The sequence below is a fragment of the Apodemus sylvaticus genome, chromosome 23 (genome assembly GCF_947179515.1).
Source record: "Apodemus sylvaticus chromosome 23, mApoSyl1.1, whole genome shotgun sequence".
In the NCBI taxonomy this organism is placed as follows: domain Eukaryota; kingdom Metazoa; phylum Chordata; class Mammalia; order Rodentia; family Muridae; genus Apodemus; species Apodemus sylvaticus.
Window position 1 is genome coordinate 39,611,279 of NC_067494.1, and position 23,227 is coordinate 39,634,505.

Sequence of the window (23,227 nt, forward strand, 5' to 3'; positions counted from 1 at the left end):
CCTTGTTTTTGAACTTCAGGGAGATGAAATAATTCAAGATTTATTTTTTGTGGGTGCATATTTGGAATTTTTACTCTCTGAAGTATTTTGTGAAATCTAAGCATGTTGTAGAATATATTCAAATCCCAGCCTGAGGTTTCTACCCTGCCTTTGACTCTTTAGTTCCCGGATCACACACCACACACACACACACACACACACAGCCTTTATAGTTATTATTTGCCTTAAACAACACAATAGTTGTGCAGCTACTACCCCCCATGCTGTTAGAGTCTACTTTCCTATTGATTACCCGGAGTTATTACTTACTGTTTACTATGTTTCATCTGAGCTGCTCTTAACTTCAATAGGCCAGCTCAGGGCTGTGTTTCTATGGCTTACTTCACCCATGCCAGCTTTTCTCTCCTCCCTTCATCTTCTTCCTCTCATGGTTCTTTGACTCCAAGCTTGCGAAACCTAAACCCGACTGTGTCTCTTCTGCCCAGCTATCGGCTGTCGGCATCTATATTTACCAATCAGAAATAACTTGGGGGCAGGGTCCCTCACATTTAGACTTTCCCTGTCTCTGGAACAACCAGTCTTGGGGACCTAAAATTAGCATTAGAATATAAGCAGCGTTAGGCCAACCCACTACACATGCATGTTATCAGACTCCTGATAGTCTGTTCCTCTTTATTTCTATGTAATGTTTATTGTGTGCCTATAGTTTACTTATTGTACCCATGATAGGTATCTTTGATATTTTCTTTTTAGGATTAACAAGAATAGTGCTACAGTGAACATTCTTGTCCACAATGTTGATGATTTCCAGGAGTAGGATTTCTAGTAACAGGATATGGATGCAGCAAATTCTGAAGGACAGTTTTCTCACACTTTTTTTTGTTTTGTTTTGTCTTTGTTTTGTCTTTGTTTTTGTTTTTGTTTTTCTGAGACAGGGTTTCTCTATGTAGCCCTGGCTGTCCTGGAACTCACTCTGTAGACCAGGCTGGCCTCGAACTCAGAAATCCGCCTGCCTCTGCCTCCCAGAGTGCTGGGATTACAGGAATGCCCCACCACGCCCGGCTGAAGGTTTTCTAAGGTGGTTTTTCCAGTTAGCTTTTTTGATATGACAAAACTCCCAAAACATAGTGGTTTCAAACAGAAAGTCTTGGTTCTCTGGGCCACAATAGGAGACTGGATTCATCTAGAATGCAAACTCCATGTATGTCAGCTGGTTTGGGCCAGCCTTTGCAGTCAGCAGGTCGTGGATGGTCCCTTTCATGGGTCCAGCAAGCAGCTGGTTGCCACTAAGAGCAATGGCGCCATAGGCCACTCATCAAAGTTATTGGAAGCCATGGCTTATTCACCAAGGTCATTAGGCGTGTAGGCTTGCTCATTAAGGTCATTAGCCTGGTTCACTCATAGCCTGGCAATGGAATCTGGCTCCAGTCCCATGGTGGTAGTCATGGAATTCCCAAGACACCAAGAGAGTGAACTCCAACAGAGCAGCTTGCCCCTAGCTATTTTTTTTGTCTCACACCTGCATATTTTTCTTGTGTCTTAGTTGTGAAAGCATGTCATGTGACTAAGTCCAGACCCCAGGAATGGAGACGTAAACCTTGGCTAGCTGCAAATTAGCTATGCTAATTGCAGCTGTATCTACCTGTGTGGACACTTAGTGGCCACTTAAAAATTAAAAATTAAAAATTTCCCACAATGCTTTGCATCACCGTATGTTCCCACTAGCCAAGATTAAGATCCAGTTTCATCTTCATCAATACTTGGCATTGCCACATCTCTCTCATCTTTGCTATTCCATTGGGTGATAACATCTTCTGCTCTTAATTTTCAATTTTTTTTTCCTGATGACTGATGCTATCAAACAGCCTTTGTGCTTGTTCCTCTGTGGACGTACTTTCTTCAAGAGCCTAATCAAGCTCTATCTGTCTCTTTTCAATGAGATATTTTCTGTCTCAATTCTTTGTAGGGTACACAGACATCATATGATGGTCGATCTTGGCTGTCAGCTTGACCGGACCTGAAATGAACAAAAAGCAGATAGCTGGGTTCTCATGTGACAAATATTGATTACGTTTGAAGTGGTAAAGGAGTCCTCCCATGGCATTCCAGAAAAGGAGATGGAAGGAGGAGGTTTGTGCTTTTTGCCTGATTTCCTTCACTCTGGCTGGCAGGCTCACTTGCATCGTGGCTGCCAGCACTGCATTCCTTCAGTGATATTAGGATCCAGGCTTGGGCTTCCAATTTGAATAGAAAAACCAAGCGTTCATTCTTAATGTTAGTAGCTGTCTTAGCCACCCTTCTATTGCTGTGAAGAGATACCATGGCCTAGGCAGCTATTATGAGAGAAAGCATTTCCTTGGAGCTTACAATCTCAGAGGTTTAGTCCATTATCACCATGTAGACCAACACTGAAACAGTAGCTGAGAACTGTATCCTGATCTGTTGTATGGAGAAAGAAGGGGGAGAGAGGGGAGAGGGGAGGGGAAGAGGGAAAAGGAGAGGGGGAGGGAAAAGAAGAGGGGAGAGGGGAGAGGGGAAGGGGAGAGGGGAGAGGGGAGAATGAGAGGGAGAGGACTTGACATGGGATTTTAAAACCTCAAAGCCCACCCCAGTGACACACTTCCTCTAGCAATGCCACAGTTGAGCCTTCTAATCATTTCAAATGATGTCCCTCCCTGGTTACTAAGCATTCAAATATATGAGCCTATGAGGGCCATTCCTATTCAAACCAACACAGTAGCTATCCATTTTTCTATCTTCTCCTTTACATTTAGTGCCTTTGAGTCCCATATAAATGTGCTACAGTTACATAAAGGTAATGAGGCTCCTATCCTGTGTTACCCTTGGGTACTGTATTGTTTTCTTTCCCATTTAGGTGTATGCCTTGGGTTGGGTCAAGGCTCACTTTCCCCCTTACATAGACCAACCGTCGTTTACTGAAGGGGTCTTTTTTTTTAAATCTCATCCCCACGAGATACCACAAAGTTCTACTTTATATTCTGTTCACCCATCAACATTATACTCAATATTTGTAAATGTAAGTCTTCTGATTACTCATCAGTACTGAGACTACGATCATTCTTTACATTTCAGTATAAGCTTTAAGGTCACTTTGTTAATTTTTAGTTTGTCGATGACCTGTACACATTTGCTATGGGGAGTTATCAAATGTGTTCATTGATTTGAGTGGACTTATCCTTGGAACGCTGATGGTGGGGGTTGGGGAGCTGGCTCAGTGAGTAAAGAGCTTGGCAAGAAACGTAAGGACTGGAGTTTCGATCTCAGAGCCCACATAAATGCTGAGGGGGAGTTATGGTTCACTTGTAATGCCAGAGCTTGGAAAGTAGGGGCAGGGTGTGGTTGGATGAAGCTGGTGAGCCAGGCAGCATTATTGGTGAGTTCTAGCTCCAACTGAAGACTCTGACTGAGTGAGTAAAGTAGAGAGCATACACTTACACACACACACACACACAAACACATCACACACACACAAACACATCACACACACAGACACACATCACAGACACAGACACACACACAAACACACACATATACATACAAACATATCACATAAATAGACACACACAGACACACACAAATACATCACAGACACACACACACACATACACACACACAGATAAATGTGCACATGAATCCACCCATACACTAACACATGCATGTGCACGTGCAGTGGTAAACAACAAAGACACAAAGTAGAAGTTAAGGATTGAATTCAGGCCTCCACACATGTGCTGTGGCATGTTTCCATACTAACATACATGAACATGCACAAACATCATATATACACACACATACCAAAAAACAAAGTGGAGAATAACCAAAGAAGCTACGTCATGTCGATCTCTGGACTGTGCATGCATGTGTGTGCATGCATGCCCACACATATAGACACAAATTCTCTCAGGACATTTGATTGTGTTTAATGCAGAGATTTTACATATTCTATGCAACTTATTACTACCAGTTTGAAGATTTTTGTGTTTCATTGAACACAATGTTGTCTTCAAAGTCCATTTTCTAATTTTAATCCTGACATGTAGAACCACGATGCTAGTATCAGAGCTGGTTTTCCTGATGTCCTTTGAGGATATTGCTTTTTCTGTTTGTCATGGCTTTTCACTCATTTAGCCTTGACTTTTAGGAGTCTTTCAAAGGTGTGCCAGCGTATGGTCAGGTTTGCATTTGTATGCCAAGAAACCTCAAGCTTTTTGAGTCTGTGGCTTGATGTCATTTGTTCATTTTGGGAAATAGGTTTCTGGCCCATTCTTTGCCCTCTCACAGAATTTAAACTACAGGTATGTTGGAACTTTCTAGACTGTCTCATATGTCTCTTCATTTTTTAATTTTAAAGCTTTTTTCTCTTCATATTTCAATTTGGATTTAAATTATTTATTTGTTCACTTATTTAATGTGTAGGCATTTTGCATATATGTATGTATGTGCACCATATGTATGTTTGGTGCCTACAGAGGCCAGATGAGGGCATTGGGCCCCCCAGGACTGGACAAATGATTGTGAGCCGCCATGCTGTGGTATTGAACCTGGGTCTTCTGGAGGAGCAGACAGTGCTCTTATCCACTGAGCCATCTCTGTAGCTCTCAATTTGGACTTTTAAATTTTTACTTATCTTCTAATTATCTCTTCTTTCAATTACTACTAAACCCAGGTTTTGAATTCTCAATTCACTTCATGTATTTTTTAAAATAGGTTCCAGTTTCTGGTGAAAATCTCTATAATTTTATAACCACTTCAATCATATTTTTATCTAAAATTCATAAGCTTAGTGTCCGGATAAAATGCATTCTCTTTCCATCATCTTGCCTTTTTAGTCACTCTTAGTTTTTGGTCACTTGTCTTTTTTTTTTTTTAGTATAACTGATAATTTGATTAAAAGCTAAACATTTTGTATAAAAAATATATAAGGTATAGTCCCCCCCCCCTTCTAAGTTAAGAGCTGAGATGACTGGATTCCAGCTTCAGAGTTTGGTTTGGTTTTGAGATAGGGTCTAGTTATGTAGTCCTTGCAGGCCTAGAACTCAGACCGGGCTGGCCTGGAACTCACTATGATCCCTCTGCCTCTGCTTCATGAGTGCCGAGATATATCACTGAGATGGGACACAGACATGCATCACTAACCTTGCTAAGGGCCTCAGATTAAGCAAGGGCTACTTATTTACCCCCACTCCAGACACTAAAGCTCTGACTAACTTGGGGACAGGGGATGACTTGGAGGGAAATTACCCAGAGACCCGTGAGGCACACTATTCTAGCATGCCGATTCATCAGATCCTTTTAATCATGTAGACATGAACTTTGAGTCTTGTGTGGTGTACCACCTTAGTATTATTCATTTGGCCTCTAAGCTTACCCTCTGGAGGAAACTGCAGTGGTAGCCATCTGGTAGACCTCAGTATATTGTCTTTCTCTCCAAGCTGTTGGCCCTTTGATGCTCTTTGGTTACTATCTTTATTGCTTTACTCAATGTGTGTGTGTGTGTGTGTGTGTGTTATTATTCTGTTTTTATGGTTGTGTTTTATGGTTATGTTCATTGTGGGACTCTGTCTTCCATGTATGGCATGACAGTGGCCATCTTGAAATGAGAACAGCTGTGATGTCCAGGTGAGCCCCTCCCAAGACTGGTTTACTAATATACTACTATGGAAGGGGGGGTGAAATGAAGTGCATGACTCACCCCTCCCTGGGGATTTATAATAGGTTAAAAATTGTTTAGGAGTAGGGAACACATCTTCAGGTTAAATTGTCCTGGATATAGTAAATAACTCCCCACCCTTTCTCCTATAAGCCAGCCTGGTAAAAAACAATCAGCTGGACCTTGGGCAGAGAGCCTCTTTTGTTGTCCTTAAAATAGAAAAATCCCACAGTGTGCTTGTGGGAGAGGTAATGTGTATGATAGTGTGTGTGTGGGGGGGTGTAAATATTGTCACCTTGACAGGACCTATACTGTCATCCAGAAGACCTATTTCTGGGCATGCCTGCGAGGGATTATCTAGATTATGTTAGTTGGGATGGGAAGACTCTCCATGTGGTTGGTATCATCCCATGGGGTGGGGTCACAGACTGAATTACAGGAGAAGTCAGTCGAGCGCCAGCGTTCATCTCTCTCTGCTTCCTGACTGGATGCGCACGCGCACCTGCCTCAGGCTCCAGCGGCTGTGGCTTCCCCATCATGGTAGACTGTGATTCTGAGCAACCCCTGCCTTCCTCAGGCACCTTTGTCTGCTGCTTTGTCACGGGGAGGAGGCAAGAGACTAATACCGTCTGAACAAGTTCCTCGTGCACAGGTGGAAGCAGATGTTCCCCATTTGTCACCCTGAAAGTAGAAGAATACATCTTCAGAAGCCTGCATAGTGGGAAGGAAGGGGGGCATCCTCTGTCTTCCGTGTGAGTAAAATTTGCTTCTGGGTCTCTTCAGCTCTACTGCCCAACACAGGGACTTCTGACAACTGGGTCACACATTCCGTAACTTTCCATCAGTCTCTGAAGACCCTGCATTCCTAGCACTGGTCTCTGAGGGAGAACAGGATCGTTGTTCTTGGCTGCTGAGCAGTTGGGAGCAAGGCTGTGGCAGCGCCAGAGGGTCCGAAGAGTGGTCAGGGGTTAGCTTTGACAAACCCACTGGGATAAAATATAGGTTTGTGTCACTGAAAGCCCAGCGAGAGAAAGAACTCACATAAATAACCCCCTCCTGAGATCTGGCTGTTGCTGTGTCTAAGGAAATGGTTTCCATAGGAAACAATAATAAAAATAGTGTTATTTTTAAGCTGGGAGGAGTGACACTTTAGTGTCATCCAGATTTTAAAATAATTTAAAATGGCAGAGGAAATGTTTGGGTCTTTGGCTATCCACAGCGTCCCTTTGCGGGATGGCCCCTCCCCATGCGACTGTAAGGCACAGAGACGCTTCCAGCTTCACAGGCCAGCACTGTGAAGTCTGACTCTGCAACCACATGTCTCCATTTTTTTCTCTGTTGAGCGTTTTCCAAACTTAAGATGCGGAGGTTTCTTTTAGCAGATTGTATTAACAAACTAACACCTGGGCTTTATTTTCATATGAAATGATTTGCCTTTAATAAGAACAGTTCGCTCTTTGTGATACATTTTTACATCTCTCTCTCTCTCTCTCTCTCTCTATATATATATATATATATTCCATCTATCATCCATCTATCTGTCTGTCTATCTATCTATCTATCTATCTATTTATATACATACATACACAGAGAGGGAGAATTAGATAAGTAGAGTCTTACAGTGTAGCCCAGGCTAGCTTGAAACAATGTTGCTTAAGGGGCTCATCAACTGACAGTGATCCTACTGCCTTGGCCTCAATAGTACTGGGATTACAGTAAATATATACATATATATGTGTGTATGTGCGTGTTTGTCTATGAAATTATATATATATATATATATATGTATATGTATATATATATATGAAAAACACTTTGTCTTTTTACCGGTTGCTTTCTGTTTCAGGTAGAGCTACAGATCCCACAGGAGAAACATGAGGAGGAAAGGAGGAAGTAGGTCAGCTTGGGGTGCCGGGCAGTAGGAAAAAGCCCAGGCAAATGGCCTTGCCCATCAGTGCTCAGGGAAGACAGAAGCTTGGCCATTGTTCACAGATGTGGACCTGACAGCTCAGTCCCTCTGTCCTCTTTAGGGAGATGTTCTACTTTGCTTTCTGTTGCTATGCTAAAGTACTCCGACCAAAAGCAAACTGGAAAGGAAAGGGTCTATTTGGCATGGACTTCCAGGTCACAACCCTTCCTGTAAGGGAGCCAGGGAAGGAGCTTAGGTAGGAACTAAAGCAGAAACCATGGTGCAGTGCTGTTTGCTGGTTCACTCTCTGGCTCTACAAGCCTCTTCACACAGCCCAGGCCCACCTGCCTAGGGATAGTGCCGCCCACAGTGGGCTTGGCCCTCCCACAGCCTTCGTCAGTCAAGGCAATCTTTCGCAGACATGATCACAGGCCAGTCTCATCTGGGGAATTGCTCAGTTGAGGTGCCTTCTTCCCTAGGTTTACTGACTGGTTTTGTGTGTCAACTTGACACAGGCTGGAGTTATCACAGAGAAAGGAGCTTCAGTTGGGGAAGTGCCTCCATGAGATCCAACTGTGAGGCATTTTCTCAATTAGTGATCAAGGGGGGGGGGGGGACTCTTGTGGGTGGTGCCATCCCTGGGCTGGTAGTCCTGGGTTCTATAAGAGAGCAGGCTGAGCAAGCCAGGGGAAGCAAGCCAGTAAGAAACATCCCTCCCTGGCCTCTGCATCAGCTCCTGCTTCCTGACCTGCTTGAGTTCCAGTCCTGACTTCCTTTAGTGATGAACAGCAGTGTGGAAGTATAATCTGAATAACCCTTTCCTCCCCAACTTGCTTCTTGGTCATGATGTTTGTGCAGGAATAGAAACCCTGACTAAGATTCTGGGTGACTTTAGGTTGTGTAAAAAAAAAAAAAAAAAAAAAAAAAAAGACAATTAAAAACTAATCAGGATAAGAGACAAAGAATTTCCAAACTTGACATAGTTGGCAGTATGTGGAGGCGAACTCTAGTGACATCATCAGCGTGTGACAAAGCTGGGCTCAGAAATGTCTCTGGGGTGAGTTCTGCTGTCTTAAGATAATACCTCTCCTAGAAGGTAGTCCACATCTGGTGCAAAAGTATATACCCAAGGGAGAGTGACTGCGGTAGCCGGGTCAGCTATCCTTGCCAGAGATGTGAGCCCTTAGCGATGCTTCATCACCCGAGGATACCCGTGCTGGCTGTTACTGGGAGTTTTAGTGACCCAAAGGCAGTAAAGGAGAAGATGGCGGAATAAAAGGACGGGGTATGGTGATGCTTAGAAGATCGCTGGGGAGGCAGGGCAAACTCGGTGGAACCCTCCTACCCTGTAACGTGGAATCTTGAATCTGCCGCATTTGAGAAATCCTTTGGTTGCCCCAGACCAGTGTGAACGCTCCAGTGGCCCAGTGGTCCAGTGGTCCCACTTCACCCCAGTGTCGCCCTTAGGTAAGTAGTGTGTGGTCTCAATGCATGACAGCGCTTCCTAAACCTCAGCTCCCAGATCGACAAACAGATTGTGATCCTCAGCTTTTTGGGCTAGGAATCAAGAGCAAAAAAGAGGGTCTGAAGAAACAGTGCCATCCATGTCAGGCAGTTTACAACTGCCTGTAATTCTACCTCTAAGGGATTATCAAAGCGCGTGCCACACACACACACACCTTTAAAGTTTTTAAATATTTTTTTTAAAAAGAGTAAAAAAAAGAAAGTGATAACATCTTTAAATTATGTAAAGAGTCAACGAAATTAGTCAAGTCAAGGAAGCGTAGGTGTATTTGGAAAAAAAAGTATGACGTGTTTTTCAAAACTACCCTGCTAAAAGAAAGAAGACAGAGTCCGGCATGCTTTCTGAGCCTCTGAGCCCACCACGCCTGTTCTGATAAGTTTTTACTGTATCCTCATCCTAAGACTGCCTAGCTAGAGATTGGAGAACCAGACAAGAAAGCAAGTTCTGCAGTGGTCAAATGGGTGTCTTTCTTGTCACCTTCGAGAAGGTTCCAGACAGCCAATTGTATCAGCAGCTGCCATCACCCCTGCTATTAGAAAGGAGCCGTTCAGTGATTTCACTGTCAAGGCTGCGGCTTGGAGAAACAACTTCCGGATTGAGCAAAGATTACACGATAATTGGCAGATAAAACGAGGATGGGGCCAAGCACATCTTCAGCGCAGCACAGTAGCTCGGCGTGCGTTGCTAGGGCACTCCTCCTGGGGTTTCTAGGGTAACCATCATCTAACACCTCACAGGGCTATTCCTAGCCGGAGGATGACAATCGGCTTCTGTACCGGAAGGTCTCTAATTCTGCTCACTGTCTGGCTTGCCAGCCTGCCTTCCTTGCAGTACTGCGTTCCTATAAACCCTACCTGCCTGCCCCTCAGCCACCCCCAGGCCTTCCGGTGGTCACAGAGAACCACGTGACTTTCTGGTGGCCACATGCTGCTTCTCAGCAGCGCCGAACAGGATGTAGCACCCTGTGCCCTTTAAAGCTTTGCCCCTTTCTGCTTCTTTGGAACTGCGCTCGGACTTTTCCTTTCTCCGATTAATCTGTGGTTGGTGGGTTTGCTGTCTCCTGCCTTCTGTCCCTTAAATACCAGCATTCCCTGAGGTTCTGCCCTGAGCCCATTCCTGCATTTCTCTCTCTATTTATTCCTACTGAGTCCATTCATTTGCATATATGTTGGAGTTAGGCCAAGCTGGATGTGGTAGTACAGGCTTTAAAGGCAGTTAGATCTCCCTAAGTTCAAGGCCAGCCTGGTCTACATAGGGGCTGGGTTGGGAGATCCTGTCTTAAAATGAAACAAAACAAAACACCAACAGAAACAATGGGTTAATCACAGGAAAACTATCTTTTAAAAAGATAAAACATACAGGCACATAATTCTGGACCTAGATATCAGTCATCTCTCTATATACAATTGTGCAATTTTATAAAGATCATATTCTGTACACATGCAGCCTGCTTTTTACTTCTTATTTACTTAACTTTTTTTTTCTCTTTTTTGAGACAGGGCCTCATTATATAGCCTTCTCTGGTCTAGAGCTCCCTATGTAGACCAGGCTGGACCTCAACCTCACAAACACCAACCTGCTTCTGCCTCCCCAGTGCTAGGATTAAAGGTGTGTACCATCATTACACCTGACTACAGCCTGCTTTTAAAAAAAACGCAGTAGTGTAGTTTGAATATTGCTTAAACTGTCCTTTCATTGATGTGACAAAATCCTGGACATAAAAATCTCAGCAGAGAGAGAGAGAGAGAGTTCATCTAGCTCATGGTTTCAGGCCCTGCTGCCAGGCTAGCTCTAGGGCTGTGGCCTGAAATAGGCAGTGGTGTCATTGCAGGAGCCTTGGGTGGAGCCTTGGGTGGAATCTGTTGGGTGGAGCCTGTTGGGTGGAGCCTGTGGGTAGAGCCTGTGGGTGGAGTTAATGGCAATGGAGAAACAGAGGCCTGGGACAGGGACAAGGACTTGTACTCAGTGATGGCTTCTTAACATCCCTAACCTCCTAACTTACAGAATTACAACTATAGATACCAATCTGTGGATTGGTCTATTCATCTCAAGGGAGCCCTCATGCTCTAATCAGCTCTCAGTGACTGGAAGCACTGGCTGGGGACCACACTTTTGGCACCCCCTCTTTTGAAAGACATTTCATAGTCAAACCATGACTAATACACTTAGAGGTCAATGCACCAGCCTTAGTATGACTTAGGACAGTGGTCCTCAACCTCCCTAGTGCAGTGACCCTTTTATACACCTTCACGTTGTGGTGACCCTAACCATAAAATTAGTTTGGTTGCTACTTCATAACTGTAATTTTGCTACTACTGGGAACAATAACATAAATGTCTGTGTTTTCTCATGGTCTTAAGCAACCCTTGAAAAGGTTGTTAGTTTCCAAAGAGGTCGTGACCCACAGGTCGAGAACCGCTGCCTTAGAGATATCACCACATTGTATTTATTTGGTGGAATGACCGGAACAGAACCAAGTTTCAGTGATTGGGTAACTTAAATGAGTTCTTGTTTGCACATAGGTCTAGAGCGTAGAAGTCTGAGATCAAAGTGTCAAAAGGGTTAGTTTCCCAAAAATCTCTCTTTGGTTTTTGGATGGCTGTCTTCCCCCCCCCCACCTCCATATGGGCTTCTCTCTTTGCATGTCTGATATGATGAATTAGGGCCCACTTTCTTTAAATGCTTTATATCCAAATACAGTCATATTCTGAGGTCGCGAGGGCAGAATTCCAATATATGAATTTAGTGGCGCTGAGCAAAACTCCGTCCCATGACACATACCTTTGTTTAAACTGGATCTTCATTTATGGTCACTTAAGCCATTTCCCCCTGAAATGTTTAAACAATATCCGGCCAAGTTTCCATCATCCTCAGGGTTAGAACTTTCTTGAATGATGAGGAGAGGTTCAGTAAAGATCTGGGCCAAATGCCAGCTTCCCCTGGGACACTACCAACTCGTGGTCATTCCTTCACTTGTGATTTTCTGCCCTACTGCGGGCACCATCTGTGTTCCCATTACTGTACTCTGACTGTGGTGTGTTCGGTCACTATACAATGTCAGCTGCTGGGTCTCACCCATTTGCGTACCCATAGTCCACAGCTTACGCTCAGACTCTATGGAAATGGGTGGAGTCCAGCAACACCAGCCCACCGTACCTTGGTACTCAATGCTTAGAAGGTTCAAACTCTCCTTTTTTTGTGACACTCGGGCTTCTTTTGATTCTTTAACTTCTGGGTTCTCCTCTTCCATACTCCTCTATTTAAGCCATATATGTGTTTATATATGCATGTATATGTTGTGGATAGCCCTGGGCTTGTATTTTGATGCTAATTCCACTCCTCAGAGGCGCTGCAGATGAGGAATGGCCTTGTGAACCTTCTCCCCACCTTAACTTTTCAAATAAAGGCTTGAGCCAATGATTGGGCAGGAGGAAGGGGAGGAGCTGAGAGTTTAGGGGAGGAGCTACAGGGGATCAACTGGAAGGAGAGGTGCTACAGGGGATCGATGGAGAGGCTGCAGAAGAGAGGAAATATAGATGGGAATAGAGTAGTGTAGTGGGACATTTGCCCAATCTAGGCTTATAGCTTGTTTTGTTAACTGATTGAGTTGAGATTTCTTTTACTGGGGCATTGGGTTAGAAACAAAGTAGCAACATGTATATATGTACATATATATTTATATTTAAAGCTTTGCCTTAAGCTTTCTGGATACCTGTGCTAATTTAAATATTGGATCGGTGTCACTCTTTAAGACACAAAAACTACAAAGTGGAATTCTATTACCCACTTTCCCTTTTGCCAGGAAGATCATAAATATTTACCAGAAGGGATTCTGATTGCGATCAAGGAACACGGGAGATTTTCTTGCGGTGATGGTCTTACCTACAGGCAAGATGGACCATCTCAGAAGAGTTACCGTGTTTATGTAAAGCTTAGTTCTTTGCTAGACTTATTCCTTCCCTCCTAGGTATTCTTTCTCAGGGATGCTCGATCTCTCCGTGTTTATCCAGACCTTATGACCCACTCTGCTTATAAACAACTGCTGGATGTCTGACAGGAGTTCAGGCCTCCTTCAGTCTTACAGAACCAGACATGAAAGGACTTCAGCTCAAGAAGGAAGACGTAAGTGTCGATACTTTGGCCCTTCTTAGAAGGAGGAATCAAAAAACCCATGGCTCACAGCCCACCAGTGGACTGCGCATAGGGTCCCCAATGGAGGAGCTAGAGAAAGGACCCAAGGAGCTGAAGGGATTTGTAACCCCATAGGAGGAACAACAATATGTACCAACCAGTATCCCCAGAGCTCCCAGGGACTAAACCACCAACAAAAAGTACACAGAGAGGGACACATGGCTCCAGCAGTATATGTAGCAGAGGATGGCCTTGTCAGACATCAGTGAGACACCTGTGAAGGATCAATACCTCGGTGTAGGGGAATGCCTGGTCAGGAAAGTGGAAGGGGGGGTTGTTAAACAAGGGGGATGGGGGGATAGGATAGGGGGTTTTCAGAGGGGAAATGAGGAAAGGGGATAACATCTTAAATGTAAATAAAGCAAATATCTAATAAAAAAATTTAAAAAAGAAATGCTAGAAGGGATTCCCCTTACATTTGGTGGTTTTTCAGAGGGTGGATTTTTGCCTAAGATAACAACATATTGTTTGAAAACACTTTTACTTGTTTCAAAACAAATTGAGTTATAAATGTAAAGGTAAAATCTTTTTTTTAAACAATTAAGAAATACTGCTGGAATCTAAAATACAAAAGGCAATAATATAATAAAACTATAACAATTGCCCCTGTGCCCACTGTGCATCTTAAAGTCACAAATCAATTATATTCTGTTTAAATCTCTAATTCATGTTTTACTCTTTCCCTCCGCCCCACCACCCAGCCTTGCTGAGATAGCAAATGCCCAGAGTTTTATGTTTAGCAGCTTTTGATTTCTTTTAAATTTCAGCATGCGTGTATTTAGTCGTAGGCGATATATCCTGTTAAGATCAATATAAAAACACATAATGTATAACCTCCTGAAATATCCCCCATTTTATTGAATTATTGCTATTAAAATGTCTTCATTAAAATTACCCTATTTCCCTCATGTACTGTCATGTAAAGAACGTCCATTTTCTTGATGTGGTCTCCTACTAATGGGCATGCAGACTGTCTTTAGATGTATTTATTTACTTATTTATTACTATGGGAAGGGATGGTCCAGGTAGCCTTGGGCATGTCTTCCTCCGTAGAGCATTGTAGATGGAGGCAGCCTGTGTGGGTGCGCCTGCTTCACCTCCTTGCCAGCCCCTGGTATTGTTTAGCACTGTCTTGTTTTGTTTTTTCTCCTCAACCAGATGTTCTGCTAGGCAGTCGGGAGGGGGACTTGAAGAAATCATTCCCTTAGTCAGTCCCGGCTGCTGTCATGAAATATAAACCTTAAGGAATATCTATTTCTCACTGTTCTAGAATCTAGATGCCCAAGACCAAGGTCTGGTCCCTGGCAAGGGCCCCCTCACCGTAGGCATTCATACATACTCAAGCAGTAGTCTTCTTATTGCATTTCGCATGGGTGGGAGCTTCCAGATGAATATGGATATGGATATGGGTAAACTACACTTATATCTCTTATAAGGTTCTAACCCCATTCATGAGACTCTACCCATGACCTAATTACTCCCCCAAAGGCTCCGTCACCAAAAGACCGTTATTATTAGAATAAACCTTCAACAGACGTGTTCGCAAGGGAGAGACAGAAACGTTCAACTCACGGTACTTATCCTAAGCCGTGCAAATATCACCCTGAAACAAATTAAAAAAAAAAAGTCAAGTGTTTAATTATGAGTTCACACAAGAAAAGGAATCTTGTCCAGGGATTATGTTTGGATGCACATTGAATAAAAATTAGGAGGAGTTAATTTTCTGTGTTAAATTATATAAGCTTTTATTTGTGGAAGGATCAAGTATATTCAAATTGAGTTTGGTTTAAAACAAAATGGTAGCCTGGGTCAATCTGTACCTCCCCTTCTGATTCCAATTTAACTACTAACCTCAACTCCTGAACTCCTGGCCTGTTGTCACAGCTATGCTTTAAGGGCAAGAGTGAGCCTTAGAACCCCTAAGCATCCAAAGGGGAAGCTGGCACAAGGCCCCTCTCTTGGGATAAGGACCAATCAAGAAGGATCTCCTGGAGGGGGCGTGGCCTGAGGGAACCTCCCCCTCCATTGGGGAAAGTCAATGCAGTCCCTAGTATGGGCTGTGAAGTATATCCAAAGGACTTTTATAAAAGTCTGTCACCCGATTCCACTTCAGGCGACAACAGGAACTGTACTTGTGTGTCCCCTCTCTCTATAAAAGGTTAGAAAGCAGAATGCAATGGAAGAACCAGCTGCTTTTGGAAGCTGTATAGCTGGGGGTGGGAGGGAGAAGGATGTGGGGGGAGGGGCCCCTGAACCAAGGTACAAAGAGAAGGAACCCGTTCTTCCCCTGGGCATTCAAAATGCTCCACAGGACAACAGCCTAGGACTGAATTCCTCAAGCCCCAGAGGGAGGCGACCCTTGCCGGGCTTAGTCAGGCTGCTGCAATCCAGTCCCGTACCACCGGAAAAGAAAACAGAAAAGCGGAGGTGAGACGAGAGCGTGAGGCTCTTACACCCCAGACAATCAGCATAAGAGGAAAGGCTGGCTACGGCCCAGGGGTGGCTGGCCTGTGGTTTGGGGACCTGAGATGTGGCAGTGTATAGGCAGGAAGCAGCTGGGAAAGGAAGCTGCTCACCTCCTAGAAGCAAAAGGAGAGGAGTGGCTCCAAGTTTCCAGGAGTCCTGTAATCCTTCAAGGGCACTCCCACCTGCTATGACTAGCTTTTGTTTTTCTATGAGGCTGTGTGTTTGTGTGTGTGTGTGTCTTTGTTTGTTTGAGACAGGGTTTCTCTGTGTAGCCCTGGCTGTCCTGGAACTCACTCTGTAGACCAGGCTGGCCTCGAACTCAGTAATCCACCTGCCTCTGCCTCCCAAGTGCTGGGATTAAAGGCATGCACCACCACTGCCTGGCTCTCCTAAAGATTCTTAACCCTGTCCCCAGTACTGCCTCTAGCTAGTGACCAGGTCCTTTGTATTGGGGTCAGAAGAGCTTGAGCAGTAACCAAGTCTTGACTCTCAATTACTGTGGGATCTACAGTAATACAGAGTTTTTGGACACGTGCGAAGAAGCAAGAGACTGCAACCCTGTAAACCAGGAAACTTCCAAGGACTAGGAGCCAGCTGCGAGGTGGCGCAGATGCTGGGACCTGCAGAGGAGGACTATTACAGTATGCTTACAAGCCACGTAGGGTGGGACTCACCTGTAATCCTAGCACTCAGGAGGTGGGGCAGGGGATCAGGAACTCCACACTAGACTCAGCTACACAGTGTGTTTAAGGCCACCTTGAACCACATGAGACCACAAACAAACACATTCCCTGCTCCAACTTAGAAAAAGGAAAAACACAACAAAATGGAAGTCTGTAGAAGCAAGTCTGGGGACTTACAGAAACAGTTATAATAAGAGAGCAGGCGGACAAACCTCAGCAAGAAAACCCTTGAGAAAGACAAAAGGGACATTTAGGAAACAAACACTAAGCCAAGTGTAGTGGTAGATACCTATAAGCATTGCACTGGGGAAGCAGAGGCAGGGGGATCACTACAATTTCTAGGCCAGGCTGGTCTACAAAATGTGATGTAGGCCAAGCAAAACCTAAATATCCAAAAGAACCTAAAATATCTACAATGGAAAATGCATTATTATCATTTATTATTATTATTATTATTATCATCATCATCATGGTAGTAGTGTGTGTGTGTGTGTGTTTTCACATACATCCTATGGTGTGCATGTGGAGGTCAGAGGTTAACCTTTGGGAGTCTGTTCTCTCCTTTCATCATGAGTTCTGGAGAACAAACCTAGGTCATCAGGCTTGTGAAACAGATATTTTTTATTCACTGAGCCATCTCGCCGGCCCTTACTTTTTCTTTTCTTGCTTTTATTTTATTTATTTATTCATTCATTCACTTTACACCCCAATTGCAGCCCCCCTCCTAGTTCCCCTCCCAACCCCCCTCCTATGGCCTCTCCCTTAATTCCCCTCCCACTTTTTCTTTTCTTAATGTCATAACATAACATGGATATTTAAAGCAAAATCAGTTCATCACATATCACATCTTATAGTCTTGTATGAACGCAGTTGTGTGATGTCAGTTGCATAAATTGAGTGAAAGGATCATGTTGTTTTAAGATTCTAACACTTATATATTAAACTCTAAGAACTGTGGTAACTGCGTGTTTGAACTCCCAGGGTAACTACCTAAAAGCCAGGCAAGATGGGGGAAAAGCCAGGAGAGGAATTAACTGGAAAGCTGAAAAATGTTGCTAAAATCAAGAGAAAATAAAAAGGGGGGTGCCAACCAATCAGAACCTCGGCCACGACAAACAGAAAGCAAATCACACATTGGGCGAGTCATGGTCTCAATCACATTAAATGGAAGTGCATGACCCGCCCATTGAAAACAGGCTGACCAGGCTAGCAAAATGATAGTAAGGCCTGCTCATGTGCAATGGAAAAGAGTTACCTTCTCAGAGAAGATGGAAATCAAACAGTAGGAAAAGATGCACTCTATAGATAACACAGTATGATATAGACAATACACATAGGAACACTGGGGTGGGTGGCACATCGGTTAGTGTTAACTGTCAACTGGATACAATGTAGAAACTCCAGAGAAGAGAGTTCTAATGATGGATGATCTAAAACAGCGTGTCGGTGGGGGTTCCGTTGTGATCATAAAAAAAGAAAGAGGCGTAAGAATATGTTCTATGAGTGTGTGGGGGATGGGGTACCATGCTGCGGCATCCATTCCCCCTGGGGGACCACACACACACACACACACACACACTATGGTATAGTATAGAATAGAGTTTATTTAGGGGGAACCACACACACACACTATGGTATAGTATAGAATAGAGTTTATTTAGGGGGGAACCACACACACACACACACATACACACACACACACTATGGTATAGTATAGAATAGAGTTTATTTAGGGGGGAAACACACACACACACACTATGGTATAGTATAGAATAGAGTTTATTTAGGGGGAACCACACACACACACACACACACACACACACACACACTATGGTATAGTATAGCATAGAGTTTATTGAGGGGGGAAAGGGAAGGGGGAGGTAAGAGCCCAAGAGGACATCATAGAGCAAGAGAACATGAGGATAAGAGAGGGAGGAGGGGCAAGAAGCCCCTTTTATAGTGGACCAGACCTACCTGGCTGTTGCCAGGTAACTGTGGGGTGGAGATTAGATGGAATGAATGGTATAAGAGTAAAGACATCTAGAAGCAAGCAAGGAAGGATCCAGTTGCTATTCAGTGTTCTTGACTAAGTGTGATACTTTAAGTTCCCCTTTGAAGTAATTCCTCACAATCATGGTTTGGAACCGGAAGACAAGCAAACCCTTTCCTCCCCTATAATTGTTGTTTGTTTGCTCTTTGTCACAGTAAAAGAAATGAAGCTACAACAGGTAGCTAAATTCATCCAGGGATTCATTCATACAGACTTCAAGACAGGAATGCAAAGGACTGAATTCAAGACAGGATTCAAAAGGACTGAAAGCTCACAAGTTAATTGACTACAAATGGTTAAATGGTTAAATTAGGAATGCAGAGCTGGAGACATAGCTCAGAGTGAGCCTAGCATGCACAAGGCCCTGTGTCTGATGCTCAGCAAACACACACACACACACACACACACACACACACGCACATGCACACGTGTGCGCACATATACACACACACACGTGCACACATATACACACAGATACACACATGCACACACACCACTTAAAATGGATGAGAGAAATCACAAAGAAAATTAGAAAATGCTTTGGGGTCTGCAATCGATAGGCAATCCAAAATGTGCGAGATGCATCAGAGCTGATAGTAGAGGGAAATCTATTTTAATTAGATTTAATTAGAGGGGAGTATTTTAAATATTTCAAGCAAAATAAATGAAACCCATAGAAAAGAGGTACAAATAATATATTATAGATAGAAGGGCAAATATAAGCGGAAGAGAAAACAAACCATGGATTAGTTAGCCAAGCCAAGAGTCAGAGTCTTTATTCCACTTCCTTTCTTCTCTCATTAGATTCTGAAGGAAAGACACAGGCTGGCTAGTGTCAGCACTTGCCCAGCGCAGGGGGATGGAGAACAGAAGGAAGGGACCAGGCAGCCATGCAGTTGTGAGTCAGGGCCCAGCGCGTTCAGCAGTGGTGGTAGGCAGAGATCCGGCAAAGCTGTGGCGCATCAGAAGGCAGGGGCGTGCGGTGCCTCAGGGAACACAGAGAAAGCATGCTTATGCTTTGGCCAGAATCTAAAAGGGAAGAGTTAGAGAGGAAGAAAGGGAAAAGTCCTATTTTTCCCAGGACTCAGGAAAAGTGGACAGGCTCTGTGGTGCCACCGCACGCCATGGCCCGCCCCACAGCAAGCCCCTGTCTCAAAAGTTGGGCTTCTAAGAAACATAATAAAACTGCCAACATTTATAATCAACGATCTTACAGAGAGTGAACAGAGTAGCAGAATTAATATATTATATTATATATCATATATCATATACCATATATCATATGTTATATTATATATTATATGTTATATAATTATATATTATATATCATATGTTATGTATCATATGTTATATGTCATATATTATATATTATATATTATATATTATATATTATATATTATAGACAACTGTGTAGATATGTCCAACAACTTAAACCGAAAAAAAGGTGAAAAGCATAATTTACCATAAGAGACACAGGACAAAATAGAATACCAGAAGACTTTTCTTTTTCATTGAACTTTTGATTATAAACCTTAACTCGGAATAGAATGTTAGGCTCAAATGAATCGATTGAGAATTCTGTCAAATAATTTAAAAAAAAAAAGAAATAACAATCTTACCATAACTTTTTCAATAAATAGATGAGGGATTATTCTTTTGGGGGGCAGGGGGGTTAGCAACACTTTATTAGGCTAGGCCAGCCAGGAGGCAGCACTGGAGTGAACTGGCACCATGGCACATTAGGGGCAAAGACTTCCAGGTATATACTACCTTCCACCCCTGCCTTGGTGCACTCCACGCAAGGCTGGGCCCTGGATGGGGTAGCGTAGGTCTGGAAGCGGTTGTGGAATCGTTGGTGTGCGCAGTCTCAGAGACATTGTGTCCACAGCTGCCTCCAGTCCCGGCTGCCGGGTGATCTCCACTGTGTAGGCAGTCATTAGCCACTTGCCAGGAGGCCAGCATGGAGCGGCACACCTCAAAAGCAGGTGCCCAGCTCCAAGCTCTGCAAAGGGACGCTATTCATTGAGCTGGGGGAACCGTGAAACCAACTGGTCCCCATAGGTATGGATATCAAAGGGCACACGCTGCTCTTGGAGCAGGGGCTGGATGGCGTCTTCCCAGTCCCTGGGGCGTTGGCTCGGCTCAGTCTCCTGGATAAACTTCTGGGAGGTGACAACGAAGAGTTCCACATTTCTTCAGACCAGCTGCTCCTGTCTCAGGGACTCTGGCATGGCCTCTGCACCGCGGTCAGCAGTTTCCCCAGGCGTCACCTCCTCAGGTTCTTCTACGTTGTACTCTTCAGACTCTGGATGTCACCTGCTACCCCTAGGTCTTTTAGGGACTCTTCTAAGCGATCCTCCTCAGTAGGCCACAGGTCCTGCCATCTCTTGGTTATTTTATGTCTCTGCAGCTTCTGAAGGGTCTCCTGCTTTTCTTTCACGCGTTCCCAGTACAAGCTTTCCATGTCTGCAAAGGCTGGCCCCTTCCACCGAGCCCTCCTGCCACTAGTGTGTTCAGCATAGGCATCCACGTACCACTGGTGGAAGTCCTGCAACTTGGTGGCACCCTTCCTCTTGTCCTTCTGTCCCGGAGCTTCCTCCACACCGGGTGGCACAGAGCAGGGGGTACCTTTCTGGAAAAGTTTAGAGTCTAAGGAGTCAAAAGGGTCCAGGCTCTGCCAGAGCTATGGGGTCTCCTGCAGCCGGGAGACAGGTTCCAGGGCCCCTTATCGTTCCCGCAGTGTTTATCTCCTTGGCACTCTGCTGTGAGGTCCTGGGCTCTGCAGGCTATAGAGCAACTTCCGGGAGCTCTGCTACATCCTCTGCATCCTCGCCTTCACCGCGGAGCAGAGCGCTGAGTACAAGACCAGGACTCCCATTCCTAGACACGTCATTGGCCACCTCTCAGCATCCTCCGTATCTTTCTGGCTCCTTGACACAGGGTATAGCTCCACAGGCTCTACAAGACACATTCCCACTGTGTCCAACATGGAGAAGCCTCTGGGGCTGAGGGGACATGTGTCCATCCTGAAATTCTTCCGGCTGACAGCTATACAAAGGGCTCCCATTCTTTTCCACTTCATCAGGGGCCTCCATGGCCATGGGCAGAATGGGTATGAGAAGCAGCTCACTGGATGCCTGGTCATTTTTCATATTCCATATTAGCCCAGGAGTTGGAGAAGTCGTCCAGTGGCAGGAACCCATCCTGTGTTTCACAGGGAGTCCCTGAGTTGACAGCCATGTTGTTCCCATCTTCCTGTACTAAAGAGAGATGCTTGGCTCGCCTCTTGCCAGAAATGAAATCGAGAGCCTAATAGACCAGGGAGTAGAGGGGCTCCACCTTTTTACTGTAGACACAGGCCGAGCCCTGGATCAGCGGTGCTGCCTCAAGGAAGTTCACCGTGGGTTTGCCTTCATCAAGAGAAATGCAGAGCTGGTCCAGCTCCTCCAGATGCTCGCCCAGCTGTGCCCCCGCCTCCACCTCCCAGTTCTTAGTGAGATCCCGGATGCGCTGCAAGAAGCGAGCGAAGCTCACCCCCCCCACACACATCCGCCATGTCCAGAATGGGACCAGAGGCCAGGAACCATGGTTCAACCCGCAGCTGGTTCTGAGGGATTATTCTTATACTGATTAACGAGGCCAAACAAATCCTGAAGCAAGCATTTCAGAAAATCATGAGCAAGAGAGAGAGAAAGCATTGTATAATTATCTTTATGAATATCGATATATTTTCCTCAAAAAATTAGTAATTAAATCCTAACAATATTTCAGAAACAGTGTGATTTGACTACAGAAAATTATATTTCATTACTGTAGGCAAATACTTAACATGAATCAACTAAGAAAGTTAAGTGTACTTTGGCTTATAGTTTGAGGCTACCGGGTGGGAAGGCATGGATGCTGGGGCCTCCGTGGCAGAAGGGGAGGGTAACTTTCCTGAGACAGGTAACAGAGAATAAATAAATAGGAAGTGGGGCTTGGCTATCAAACCTCAAAGACTCACCCCACCTTACCTCCTAAAGGTCCCACACCCTTCCAAAACAGTATCACCCTCGGGGGGAGGGGGGGCAGAGTGTTCAAACACACTTTGAGTCTATGGGCCACATTTAACACTCAAACCCAAGCACTCAGAAACGTAAAAATTGTCTTTCAGTATTCAACTTGGAATCAATTCATCATAGAAAGCAAAGGGGGAAATTAATCATGTCAACAGGCATGGAAAGAACATCCAGGAACAAACACCCAAACACAGAAACTCCCAGTAAACCAGAAATAGGAGATGACTTCCCCAGCCTCATAAAGGGCATCTGGAAAACCCTAAAAATAGTATCCTATTTAATGATGGAAAGTCCGATGCGTTCAGTCTAACACCGGGAAACACGCCAGGATGCTGTCCTGTCTGTTTAAAGAAGTCGTGGCTCTGACATCCATGTGTAGGGACTGCGTGAGTTGCTATATCCTCGTCATATCTCGCCATCTTTGGCTCAGCTAAAACTTCCCCTCCTGTGTGGTTTTTCTGACCATTGCTAGAGTCTCTCTCTTCACCAACACAAACTCCAACAGCTTCTGAGCTACACTTGCAACTATGTAAACAGTTTCCCCTCTGCAGGTGTTTTCTGTAAACCAACCGGTCCTTAACCCTGCCGAATGTTCAAAGGATAAACAGGAATAAAGATGTAGTCTCTCTGGCTTCTTCCGCCTTCCCTCTCCAGTTGTGTAAACTCCTTATCTC

At 44.4% G+C, this 23,227-nt stretch overlaps 1 pseudogene; it reads right to left on the reverse strand.

Moving 5' to 3' along the window:
* Positions 1-1,952: 1,952 nt before the first annotated feature.
* Positions 1,953-22,044, reverse strand: LOC127673726 (condensin-2 complex subunit H2-like; annotated as a pseudogene).
* Positions 22,045-23,227: the final 1,183 nt, after the last annotated feature.